Consider the following 13013-nt stretch of genomic DNA (forward strand, 5'->3'; position numbering starts at 1 on the left):
TCGCGATGCAATTTTTGTGTTTCAACAACATTCTGAAGGTCCGCAGATCACAGAATGCCTCCAGATGTCCTTCAGAAACAACTGCTGGTCCTAGAGGGAAATATCTAAGCGTAGACAGTTTGAGACATTACTCCCATAAAGAAACGTGGGTGTGGAGGCTTTTGTATTCAATCCCCATGCATTTTCTGGGTTTCATCAACACACTGAATATCAACAGATTACAGAATGCCTCCAGATGTACTTCGGAAACTACTACTAGTCTTCCAGGGAACGATCAAAGCGTAGGCAGTTTAAGACATTACTCCCATGGAGAAAAGTCCGCATTGTCCTGTTGTATTGAATCTCGATGCAATTTCTGTGTTATATCAACACTCTAAAGGTCCACAGATTACATAATTCATCCAGATGCGATTCCGAAACTACTGCTGGTCAGCCAGGGAACGTTCAGAACGTAGACATTTTGAGACATTACTCCCATGGGAAAAGTCCACATGGTGCCTGTTGTATTCAAACCCGATGCAATTTCTGTGTTTCATCAACACTCTGAAGAACCAAAGATTACAGAATGCCTCCAGATGGGATTCGGAAACCACTACTGGTCTCCCAGGAATCGATCAAAGCGTAGAAAGTTTGAGACATTACTCCCATGGGGAAAAGTCTGCATGAATTCTCGGTTCCACAAAACCAATTACAGCAAAATAAGCTTCTCCGGTTTAAAGACTATGAGACTAGCCGACAGGGATTTTCCAAGCTCTTTATAGCTCCTAGGTCTCCGTGAGACACCCTATTGTAGTGCAGAAATGAAGCAGTTGCTGAAGTGAAGCACATCCTGTTCATCAAAGAGAACTACTGACGGATGTGTTATGGAAAAATGTTCTTCTCCCCGTGTCCAGTGAAACTCTGTTGCGATCATGAGTAGCTGCCATCTACGATCACTGTTTGTAGGTAATGTCTAGTAAAGTCATCAGAAGATCGAAATCAGTTGCAAAACAATTTAGTAAAGATATCTGTATGGTTCGAAAGTTGGCAGTTGGCAATTAGCGCAAAGCTATGAAAAGTGTGGGGTTATCCGCAAGAGTGCTACTAGGAATCCGTTAAACATCGGCTACACGATAAATCAAATCTAAAAGCCGTAATTTTAAATTAATACCTAAGAATTACAGTTACGAACTACTTAAGTGGAAAGAAGAGAGAGAAAATGATGCGGGGAAGAGAAACCAAAGACTGCGTTTATTTGGCGGAACAGTTAAAATATGTAACAGATCTACTGATGAGTCTAGCTACACTGTGCTTGTCCGTCTCCTTTCGAAGTACTGCTGCGCGGTGCGGAATTGATACCAGATGGAATTAACGGAGTACATCGAGAAACTTCAATGAAGCGCTGCTCGTTTTGTATTAATATGGAATAGGGGAGAGAGTGTCACTGCATGATACACAGTTAGGGGAGGACGTCATCAAAACGAAGGCGTTTTTCGTTGCGGCGGAATCTTCTCACGGAATTTCAGTCATTAACTTTCTTCTCCGAACGTGAAAATATTTTGTTAACGCTGACCTACATAGGGAGAAAAGATCATCATAGTAAAATAAGGGAAATAAGAGCTCGCACTGACAGATATACGTGTTAGTTATTCCACCACGCTGTTCGAGATTGGAATAATAGAGAATTATTGTGAAGGTGGTTCGATAAACCCTCTGCCAAGCACTTAAGTGTGATTTGCAGTCTACCCATGTACATATAGATGTAGATAGTGGACGCTCATATCATTAAAAGTACCCCGTAACTCAACAGGAGGAAACGCATAAATCACTGCATGAAGGATTATATTTAGTGTGTTTATGATATGTTGAAATGTCTGTGTAGAGTCGCTTGATAAGACTGTTGCCCTGTTTGATTCTGTTTGTCTGCAGTTGGTTCTACTAACTGTCCCAGAAGGACTGAGAAGTTTCAGTGATAATCTGACGTTAAGTGCAAGCAACTCGTTCTGCGCATCAGTATGTCAGTACCTTAAGTGATCCATTTATATTCCATGTGTAATCGAGACCCATATTTATAAAGTTCGTCCATTAGCCTATCTTGTGTGACCATGTCTTTTTATGTGTCTTTTCAGGTTTGTCTTGCATTTGGTACTTGAGCTGCTTTTCGTCTGCTAGAAGCACAGGATAACCAGTTTTGTACCTCTTACGTGGGCAAAGAGGTCTATCGGTGCTGTTCGACACCTTCGTGGTTGTCAAGTTGGTATTTTCCGTTTCCCGTGTGGGCTTTCCATGCGCTCCGAGCCGAGCGGTGGCTGTCGGTGGATGTATGGCTCTGAGCGCTATGGGACGTAACTTCTGAGGTCATCAGTCCCCAAGAACTTAGAATTACTTAAACCTAACTAACCTAAGGACATCACACACATCCATGCCCGAGGCAGGATTCGAACCTGCAACCGTAGCAGTCGCGCGGTTCCGGACTGAACTCGGTGGATGTAGCTGTGCTCTTAAGTGAGCCCTCTCCTGCCAGTGATGAGATAGGTCGTAGCTTCAAACGCGGTCTTCATGCGTGGAGCCGTTCGGAAAAGCTCTTGGCCTGAATGAAGTGTTTCGATTACTTCTTGCTTTATATTGCTCTTAATAGGATGCTTGAGTCTATGATTTTGTCAGTGTCCGGAGTTTGCTTTGTTCCTTTCTACTATTGTTGTGTCAATGCGCTCTACGGGATATGGTTAGCCTGAGTTAATGTGCTTTAAAGCTTTGTGAATATGACAGAACTTGTGTTATCGTGTATGTGCGATATTTCTTTTTATGTATTGTAGTTTATCGCATGTTCTATTTTCTGCTGTGATCTCGAGTTGTCTTTATTCTGTGAGCGTTGCGCTCTATTACTGAATCTCAATAGTTGGTCCGTGTTATTTTAACTGATAAGTTATGGGTGAATATTTGCGTTACTGCATTTCCGTGTTTTGTGGGAACGTGTAGCAGCTGCCTTTGTTTAATGGGGGCCATATGTTTCTCGAATCATTGGGGCCTTCCGCCTTGATGGTTTTATTATGAATTCGGTGTGATTCATGATCTATTCGTTGTTACAGTGGTGTACTCTCATTGATTTATACATTTAGCGATTTTCACTCACATCTGTTTGAAACAGTTGGATGTGCAACTCAGGTGACTTCTTTTCATGATGCTTGCGTGAATTCTCAGGTGGTGTATTTGCTGTAACAAGATGTTTCAATCGGTGTAAACCCCTTTGATGTTAGTGCATGCACGCAATGCAGGTAATGTTCCTCTGAATTTCGTCGTTTTCGTGTGAAGCTTGATTGGATAACTGAAGTCATATGTTTCTGTTCCCTTTCCTCTCTTTTCCCTCACGTATGCATAGTTAAATTGCGCTATGTAATTTCTTCTTGCCAGATCAGATTAGTTTATTTCGTGTTCAGGCACAACTTAAGTATATCTTCAGAATGTCCACCCATAATTCTTTGTGGCTATTTTTGAATAAATGTGTTTCATGAAAACTCAAATCGTGTGTCCTCTAACTACTTCAGAACGCACCAAATAGCTGCCAGACTTGCAACTCGATGCTCTTAACTGCTTCTTTCTTTGAAATATTAGCCTGATTTTTATATGCTGCACAAAAAGACAGTGATAACGAAGTACCCAGAGAGAGGAATGAGTAGAACTAATGTGCCAAATTCACAATCCGTTGATTAATTATACAGGTTCATTTAACGATGTTATGTACTATGGTTAGATTTAGTATTGCATTAACTGCATGCAATTTTTTTTTTCCGCTATTCTCAAACAACCTCTGTGCCGGTTGGTGAACTCACGAAGGGACTGAAGAGAAATTTAATGAGCCGAGGAAAGTGAATGAAAAGCTATTTGATGACTTAGAAGCTGCGAATCTTAAGCTCGAACGGAACGTGGAAAGTAAAGCGAATGACTTTAGAAGATGCTACGGGATGAAATAGCGATCGAGTTAGCGAAAACGTCGAGGGTCGTCGAGAAGCGTCTGTGAAGCTGAAATCGAGCAGTTGCCGCTAAACAGAGTGCTCGAAGAACAGGAGAGCAGGGTTATGGCGACGTTCGTGGCTGTCCCAAAGTGAACGCGTAGAGCTACTGTCCCGAGCTGAGAGAGCGGCTGCCGGGCGTTTGGAAGCCACGAAGGGTCAGGCAGAGCAGAGAATCAGCGCGATACGTACTCCGTCTTTTGCTGCGCCCGAGTTCCTGTTCCAAAGAGCTGCCGAGAGCCGGGAGTTAACGTCGCAGAGACAGCGAGCACCAGTTCGGCCGCAGGCGGTGGCGATAAAGCAACAGACTGCCGGCTACTGTGAGCAACACCCAGGTTTGGTCCAGAGGGGACGATACGTAGCTCGTGACTTGAAGAAACGTGTGGCTCACCTCAAAGTAGGTTGTCCCGAAATTGAAGTAGACAGTTCCTGCGAATTAGTATGCACAGAGGACATTCTTGGCAACCGGAATCAAATAATAACTGGATCCTTTTACCGACCTCCCAATTCAGATGATACAGTAGCTGAAAGGTTCAAAGACGAGTTGAGTTTAATTTCAAACGCGTACCCGACTCATACAAATATAGTTCGTGGTGCCTTTAATCTATCCTCGATATGTTAGTGAAAATACATGTTTAATTCCGGAGGTACGCATAAAACATCATCCGAAATTTTGCTAAACGCTTTCTCCGACAACTATTTCGAACAGTTACTTCATGAATAGTAAAAGGTTGTGAAAACCGCGCTTTACCTGTTAACAAGGAATAATCCTGAACTAGTAACGAGGATTAAAACGTATACTGGTATTATTGAACGTACCCAGACCCCCAAGTCCTCCACAAATAAACGAAATATATACCTGTTCAAAAAAGCACATAAAAATTCACATAACATCTTCCTCCACTCCTTCCACATTAATAATTTCACTGCAGACCAGATGTGACTTGAATGCAAAGAAATAGTATCGGCGGCAATTCAGAGATTTACACCAAATAAATTAACAAACGACGCAGTTCATCCTCATTGCTACGCAAAACGCGTCAAAACACTGTTGCAGAAACAACGAAACATACCAAATTTAAACGGAAACAAAATCTCCAACATTGGCGATCTTTTAAAGAGACTCGAAATTTAGCGCTGACTTCAATGCGACATGCTTATAATAGTTTTCACAACGAAACTTTATCTCCAAACCTGGCAGAAAATTCAGACAGATTCTGTTCGTATGTGAAGTATGCTAGCGGCAAGACACAATCAATTCCTTCTCTGCGCGATAGCAATGGAGATACTATCGAAGACAGTGCTGCCAAAACAGAGCTACTAAACACAGTTATCCGAAATGCCTTCACAAAAGAACACGAAGTAAATATTCAAGAATTCGAAACAAGATCAGGTGCCAACATGAGTAACGTCGAAGTAGATATCCTTGGAGTAGTGAAGCAACTTGAATTACTTAATAAATGCATGTCTTCTGGCCCAGAGTGTATACCAATTAGGTTCCTATCAGAGTTTGGAGGTGCAAGTCATCGAGTAAAACAGAAGTGATTCCTGGCGTTCTCCAGGGTTCCTTTGCTGTTCCTCATCTCTATAAACGATTTTGGAGACAATCTGAGCATCCGTCTTTGATTGTTTGCAGATGACCCTGTCGTTTATCGGCTAATAAAGTCATCAGAAGATCAAAACAAATTGCAAAGCCATTTAGAAAAGGTATCTGGATGGTGCGAAAATTGGCAATTGACCCTAAATAACGGAAAGTGTGAGGTCATCCACATGAGTGCTAAACGTAATCCGTTAAACTTCGGTTACACGATAAATCAGAAAAATCTAAAGGTCGTAAATACCTAGGAATTATTATTACGAGCAACTTAAATTGTAAGTCACACACAGAGTATGTTCTGGGGAAGGCTAACCCAAGACTGCATTTTACTGGCAGGAGACTTTGGAAGTGTAATACATCTGCTAAGGAGACTGCCTACACTATGCTTGTCCGTTATCTTTTAGAATACTGCTGTGCGGTGTGGGATCCTTACCACATAGGACTGACGGGGTGCATCGAAAAAGTGTATTATCACGATATAGGGGAGAGAGTGTGACTGAAATGTTGGAGGCTTTGGGATGGAGATCATTAAAACAAAGGCGTTTTTCGTTGCAGAGAAAGCTTCCTACGAAATTTCAATCACCAACGTTCTCCTCCGAATGCTAAAATATTCTGCTGACGGAGACCAACATAGGGAGAAACGATCAGCATAATAAAATAAGGGAAACCAGACCTCGCATTGAAAGATATATATGTTCGTTTCTTCTGCGCTCTATACGAGATTGGAATAATAGGGAATTGTGAAGGTTGTTCGATGAAATGGCTCAAATGGCTCTGAGCACTATGGGACTCAACTTCTGAGGTCATCAGTCCCCTAGAACTTAGAACTACTTAAACCTAACTAACCTAAGGACATCGCACACATCCATCCCTGAGGCAGGATTCGAACCTGCAACCGTAACGGTCGAGCGGGGTTCGATGAACCCTCTGCCAGCCACTTAAATATAATTTGCAGAGTATCCATGTAAATGTAGATGTATAGGGGCTGATGGAGTTGGAGCCTCAGGGAATAAAGTGCAAAGAGGGACTCGGAACGCGAGGATAAGTGCGATTAAAGGGAAAGCAATGTTGCGGGAAGCTTTCGCGGCGGAGGACAGACCTTCGCGAGAGAAAGGCAAAGTTTCTGTTTTAAGCATTTCCTTTCACTACGTGAGTTTGAGTTGTTCCTGAATTCGGTTAACTGAATTCACCCTATGCCTGGTCGGAACTGTTCGAATTTGTGCTTTCCCCAGTGTGGCCCAGCACACGCAACTGGATTCGTCCGTTGTTTCTTAGCAGGGGAACCTGCCATGCCAATGAGGACCAGATCGCGGCGTTGTGCGACAGTAAGGGAATTTCGGCAGGCTTTCCTTTCAGCGCCGGGCGGAGTAGACACGAGGTTTGAGGCGCATTTCACGGATTGAGAGTCCTTCCTGCCGGAGATTCGAGTCCTGTCTCTTGCATGGGTTGTGTGTTGTTCTTAGTTGGGGTTAGTGTAAGTGATGATCTCAGCAGTTTGGTACTTTAGGAATTCACTCACACACATTCCTTTCAGCCTACTGGTCGGAGGCTGCACGAGCCCACACAACATTATCGTAATACTCTTCTTTAAATATTCTGGATTTACGAGCGCCGCCCGTTTGCTCGAACACATGGTACAGGCTAATCAATTTTTGTTTTATACGTTCGGAGAAACAGAGCTGATCAGTATTTGCCTGACTATCATGCCAACCCACATGTGTCACATCATCCCAGCTGCCAAATGCAGCCGGCCGCTGTGGCCATGAGGTTCTAGGCGCTTCAGTGTGATGTCATTTTGTTAGTTAGGTTGAAGTAGTTCTAAGTTATAGGGGACTGATATCTCATCGTTTTGCAAAATGAAAGGATGATTTGGAAGCATTTAAAGCGGTGCAATAAGAGTTCGAGTACGATTTGGGGGAGTATGTGTCTAAGTATACGATCTAGTCACGCGGTGCGCAAACGCACGATTCCAGTTGCGGGCGCAGTCGAAAACCTAGACCAGAGTGACTGACCGTACGCGGCCACCCTAGTTCCTTTGGGAACAACTGGGGAATAGAAAAACGTAGGGTAAATCAGTACACGAATGAAGGGGCACACGTACGCGGTCACGAGAACCCTGGAAGCAGTGGGATCAAAAACCAGTTTTATGCGTTTCTGTCTGTAAAGTATCTGGGAGTGTGCGTGCGGAACGATTTGAAGTGGAATGATCATATAAAATTAATTGTTGGTAAGGCGGGCACCAGGTTGAGATTCATTGGGAGAGTCCCTAGAAAATGTAGTCCATCAACAAAGGAGGTGGCTTACAAAACACTCGTTCGACCTATACTTGAGTATTGCTCATCAGTGTGGGATCCGTACCAGATTGGGTTGACGGAGGAGATAGAGAAGATCCGAAGAAGAGCGGCGCGTTTCGTCACAGGGTTATTAAGCGTGATAGCGTTACGGAGATGTTTAGCAAACTCAAGTGGCAGACTCTGCAAGAGAGGCGCTGTGCATCACGGTGTAGCTTGCTGTCCAGGTTTTGAGAGGGTGCGTTTCTGGATGAGGTATCGAATATATTGCTTCGCCCCGCTTATACCTCACGAGGAGATCACGAATGTAAAATTAGATTCGAGCGCGCACGGAGGCTTTCCGGCAGTCTTTCTTCCCGCGAACCGTACGCGACTGGAACAGAAAAGGGAGGTAATGAGAGTGGCACGTAAAGTGCCTTCCGCAACACACCGTTGGGTGGCTTGCGCAGTATAAATGTAGATGTAGTAGCGACAATAACGGGCGGTCGTAGTGAGACCGATTACGGGGCTGGGATCAGCTGAGTGGTGATAGCAATAACGGGTGGCGGTGATTTGGGAACAACTGGGGAATAGAAAAAGATAGGGCAAATCAGTACAGGAATGAAGAGACACGCGAACGCAATCACAAAACCCTGAAAGCAGTGGGATCAGAAACCACTTTAATGCCTTTCTGTCTGTTTTAATTATTCGGGAGCTGACGTTTGGTTTTAAACTTTGTTTTCTGCGTTTAATTTGATTGGGAAACCATTGAGATTGAACTTAACATATACATGGATGGACATGAGAAATGAAAGGTGTAAGTAGGCTGTTTAGTTTTTTATGTTGGTAACGCCACATAGCGCTCTGTATGAAAATCACTGATTATGCTGTGTGCAGTCTGTGGCTGGTTGGCATTGTTGAAATATTCGCTATTGTAGTGTTGGGCAGTTGGATGTGAACAGCGCTTAGCGTAGCGCAGTTGGAGGTGAGCCGCCAGCAGTGTTGGATGTGGGGAGAGAGATGACAGAGTTTTGAGAGCGGATGATCTGGACGTGTGTCCATCAGAGTAAATTTGTAGGACTTGATTTCTAGTTAGTGCCTTCAATAGTTAGAATCGTTTATGTAGCTGGCAGTACTGGCGCTCGCTATATTGCAGTAGTTCGAGTAAGGAAGATTTTTATGAGGTTAGTGATTCATGAAAGGTATAGGTTATTGTTAGTCGGGGCCATTCTTTTGTGGGGATTATATAAGTCAGATTGCGTTGCGCTAAAATATTGTGAGTCCGTTTAGTGATGATCAGAGTAAGTAAAGAGAAATGTCTGAGTACGTTGAGTTTTGCTCAACTGTTTGAAAATCAAATAACGTAAAGGAGATTATCAGCACAATCATTCATAAATTTTTCTAAAGGGAGTTTTCAAAGGTTGCAATAAATTTTTTATCTGTGATTATTACTTTAGGTATGAAATATTCTATTGCAGATTAATAAAAACGAATTTCTTTGAATGTTCCCAAAATAATGATTCAAGTTTAATTTTTATTCAAGGACTACTGCTGTTTGTACAAGAATGAAAATATTATTTTCCATCGAACTTAGCAAAGATTTTCACGTTGCACTGGATTTTTGTTTATTGGATATAGCCCGACTAGCTTTGAAGCATAAGACTATCTTTACTTTATGAATTCTTTTTTATATTTGTAAGCTCTCCTGAAGAATTATCCACTTTTAAATACACTTCACGATATGTTCCTAATTTTGAATGAAAATTTAAAAGAGCTGCAGCTTGTATCCACCTGTGAATGCACAAGATAAAATCTACTATCTCTTTGTATTCTGCGTATGGAATGCTGTGAAAAGAAACACTTTTTTATTTTCGTTCACCTCTACCTGTACCCTTTTTAGGATGTGGTCGTTATTGCGATGGTATATTTTAATCTGCCGCTGTTCCAGAATGCTCGCTCACGGCGCAGCTCCGTACTGCCAGCGATATCCAATAAAATGCTGGAAATTCTAAAATAAAATGGGTAATGTCCGGTGCGAACTTTGCAGTAATTGTGACAAACAGATTTTACTAGATAAATATATTTTAACAGAAACAATTAAAATCTTTACACACCGTTTACAATCCCAGCTACAAATGGCGTCGATCATCGACTTATGACAAATGAAGACTACGTAATAGCCTAATGCAACGTTGCGGGTTCCTCTCCCATTTAGTCTGTGCAGAAGGCAAGCGATTCTACTGCAATATATTGCCACTTTATATCTTACCTAATTTTTGTACAGTCTTTGTCGTTTTTGATAACATATCCTTTCTTCTGTAGCGGTTTTCACATCCTCCGCCACAGATAGTATTTAACAGTCTTTGAATAATCATTTATAATAGCAAAATTCATAATTATCTTTTAAATGTCCTTTTGAAATACAATTAACAGAAACACATATAAATTATTTGTTGCAATGAACATTATACATCGAAATGTTCTTTTAACTTTCACTTTGGATGCGTGCTGCCAGAAAACGTTACACCACGAAAGCAGAGACTGCTCATGAGGGGACCGTGAGCAGAATAGGAATGCCTTGGCGGGACCACCACAGTTGGAGAAAATCGAACCCGCTGATCCACAACATAATCCACTTAACGACAATGAGTGGCGGGAACTCTCGCGACAGAATGGTGCGGAACAGGACGGATCTCTGAGCAAGGTAAGTGCGAATGTTCTACACGTGGAAAAATCCAGCACACGGGACGATTTGTTACAGGAGGCTGCAGGCAGTAAGGTTTCAGCTTTTATGCCAGATATCACCACCTCTATTAGAGTATCAGTACCCAGAACGCACTTGAGCTGCATCTGCCTGTGTTCGATTACAGGTGAGGCAGCGTTTCGTAATTATGTGTGGATACAGAGGCAGCGTGCAATATTTCTGCAAGGGACTTCTGTCGACTTTTTGAGTACACGCCACACGGAGATGATGGATGCTCTGTACTGGGTGAAACGAGGTCCGACACGATGCTACGACGTGCTCCGTGACTTTTGCCACTTCAGTGTATAAATGTACCGGATGTCTCTCTTAAAAGTCTTCAGGCACATTTCTTCTGGCTTTTCAGTAGATATTTTAAATGTGTAGATGCAGTCAGTCCAAACGTGTACTGGTCATCACGTCGAAGGAAAGCTTCGGTTTGTTTCCGTTACACGCGAAATGCTTTTTGAAGCGGAATTTTACATTCTCATTCGATAGAGCGGCCCGAGATGAGTCCAGCTTGGTATTCGTTTTAGCGATACGTATTAGCAGGAAAACTGGAAAACGGAGAGCGGCGGTAGCAATCAATTTGGGCCAGGGCCTTGTTGTCGCTGTTAGAGTATCGGTTATTCTTAGAGTTTTCCCGCTCCTGTTAATACAAATGGATGAAGCGAAAAACGTTGTAGACTAGTTTGTGGCCCGTCTATCCGAATGGGTACGTGAAATTCCGCTTTGAAAATAAATTAATTTTTTTTTACCGGGAACAAACCGACGCTTTGCGGCGACAGTGGCACATCATGACAGGCGTAATGAACAGTATTAATTTCGACTGACTCCACCTACACATTCCAAACACGAAATTGAAAATATCTGTCGGAACACCAGAGCAAATGCGCCTGAAGACTCTTGGGTGGAATACCTACACCGAATATTGGAGAAATAGTGGCAAATATTTTGATAGGTGATACCAACCACAAGAACAAGAAAAAAAATACCTTGAACGTGGGTCTGGAAATGCATACTTTGTGAGATCTCTACACTTGTCCATAGTGGCTGAAGACGTTCGGGTGTGAATATGTCCGCCTGACACGCAAGGTAGATATTAAATAAACAAATGATGTATGGCCACAGGTGCTGCCCCCATGATCCGTGAACCGAGCGAGGTGACGCAGTGGCTTGCACACTGGACTCGCATTCGGGAGGACGACGGTTCAATCCCGCGTCCGTCCATCCTGATTTAGGTTTTCCGTGGTTTCCCTAAATCACTCCAGGCAAATGCCGGGATGGTTCCTTTGAAAGGGCATGGCCGATTTTCTTCCCCGTCCTTCCCTAATCCGATGAGACCGATGACCTCACTGTCAGCTCTCCTTCCCCAAACAACCGAACCCCAACCCATGATCCGTCAATAGCGTTCACTACTGTACGTGACTTTCCGTATTGACGTACTCCAGTGTACACAAGTCTGAGCACTGGGTAATCTACAGGCAGTTGTGTTGCATGTACTATAGTTTTAGCATTGTTAGTGTGTGTTATTTTGTAGTAAATTGCTTTTAACAATAAGTATGTATCGCATTTATTTATTCAGAGTATGGCATTTAAGTACATTTCAGAATTGCATCACGTTATTCTACATTACATGTGTTCACAGACAAACATCTAGTCCCTGTAAGTCATATCGCAATGTTTACTGTCACTGTGATATTTGTAATGCACTGTTCACGAATGGTAAATTTTCCATTTCTCTTCTGCTTGTTAACAATGGAAGCGTACTACTCCTAAAGTGACATGGCGGATATAATTATCTGCTATGGGTTAGCATTTGGAAATAGCCCGTAAGCACGTTCCCACTACGCAGAAAAATACCCACGTTGCAGAGTACCATGCGATAAGTTGTTGACCCAAAGTTTTCGGCTTCTTAAGGACACGGATTTTCTAGCTTCCAAAAGACGAATAGTGGACGGAATGAGTCAGTTCACACACCTCAGATGCAGGAGGACATACCAGATTTTCTGGACGAAAGACGTGCAACAGCAGTGTGGGTATTTGGCGATTGACACCAACAGAAGGCATAAGTCATCCTGTTGTCCGGCTGGTACTGCTTGAGCTATTGCTGTATCCGTAACACCTTCAACACATCCAGGCACTAATGCCAGAGGACCACGATAGCCTATCATAGTTGTGTCATTGGCCCATACAGAAGCGTGCTGCAGGTCCACTGTTTTCGACGAAGAATTTATTTCTCTGATCCTGTGCGGTTCACAAAGGGTCGTGCTGTGAACTTCCATACTCAGCACGTGTGGGCTTATGAAAACCCCTATGCTGCTGTACAAAGAGTACATCAACCTCATTTCTCCGTCAACTAATGGATAGACATTCTTGGTGATAAGTTACTAGGGCCATATATCCTACTCCAAACA

This window comes from Schistocerca gregaria, unplaced genomic scaffold (genome assembly GCF_023897955.1).
Source record: "Schistocerca gregaria isolate iqSchGreg1 unplaced genomic scaffold, iqSchGreg1.2 ptg000614l, whole genome shotgun sequence".
NCBI classification, from domain to species: domain Eukaryota; kingdom Metazoa; phylum Arthropoda; class Insecta; order Orthoptera; family Acrididae; genus Schistocerca; species Schistocerca gregaria.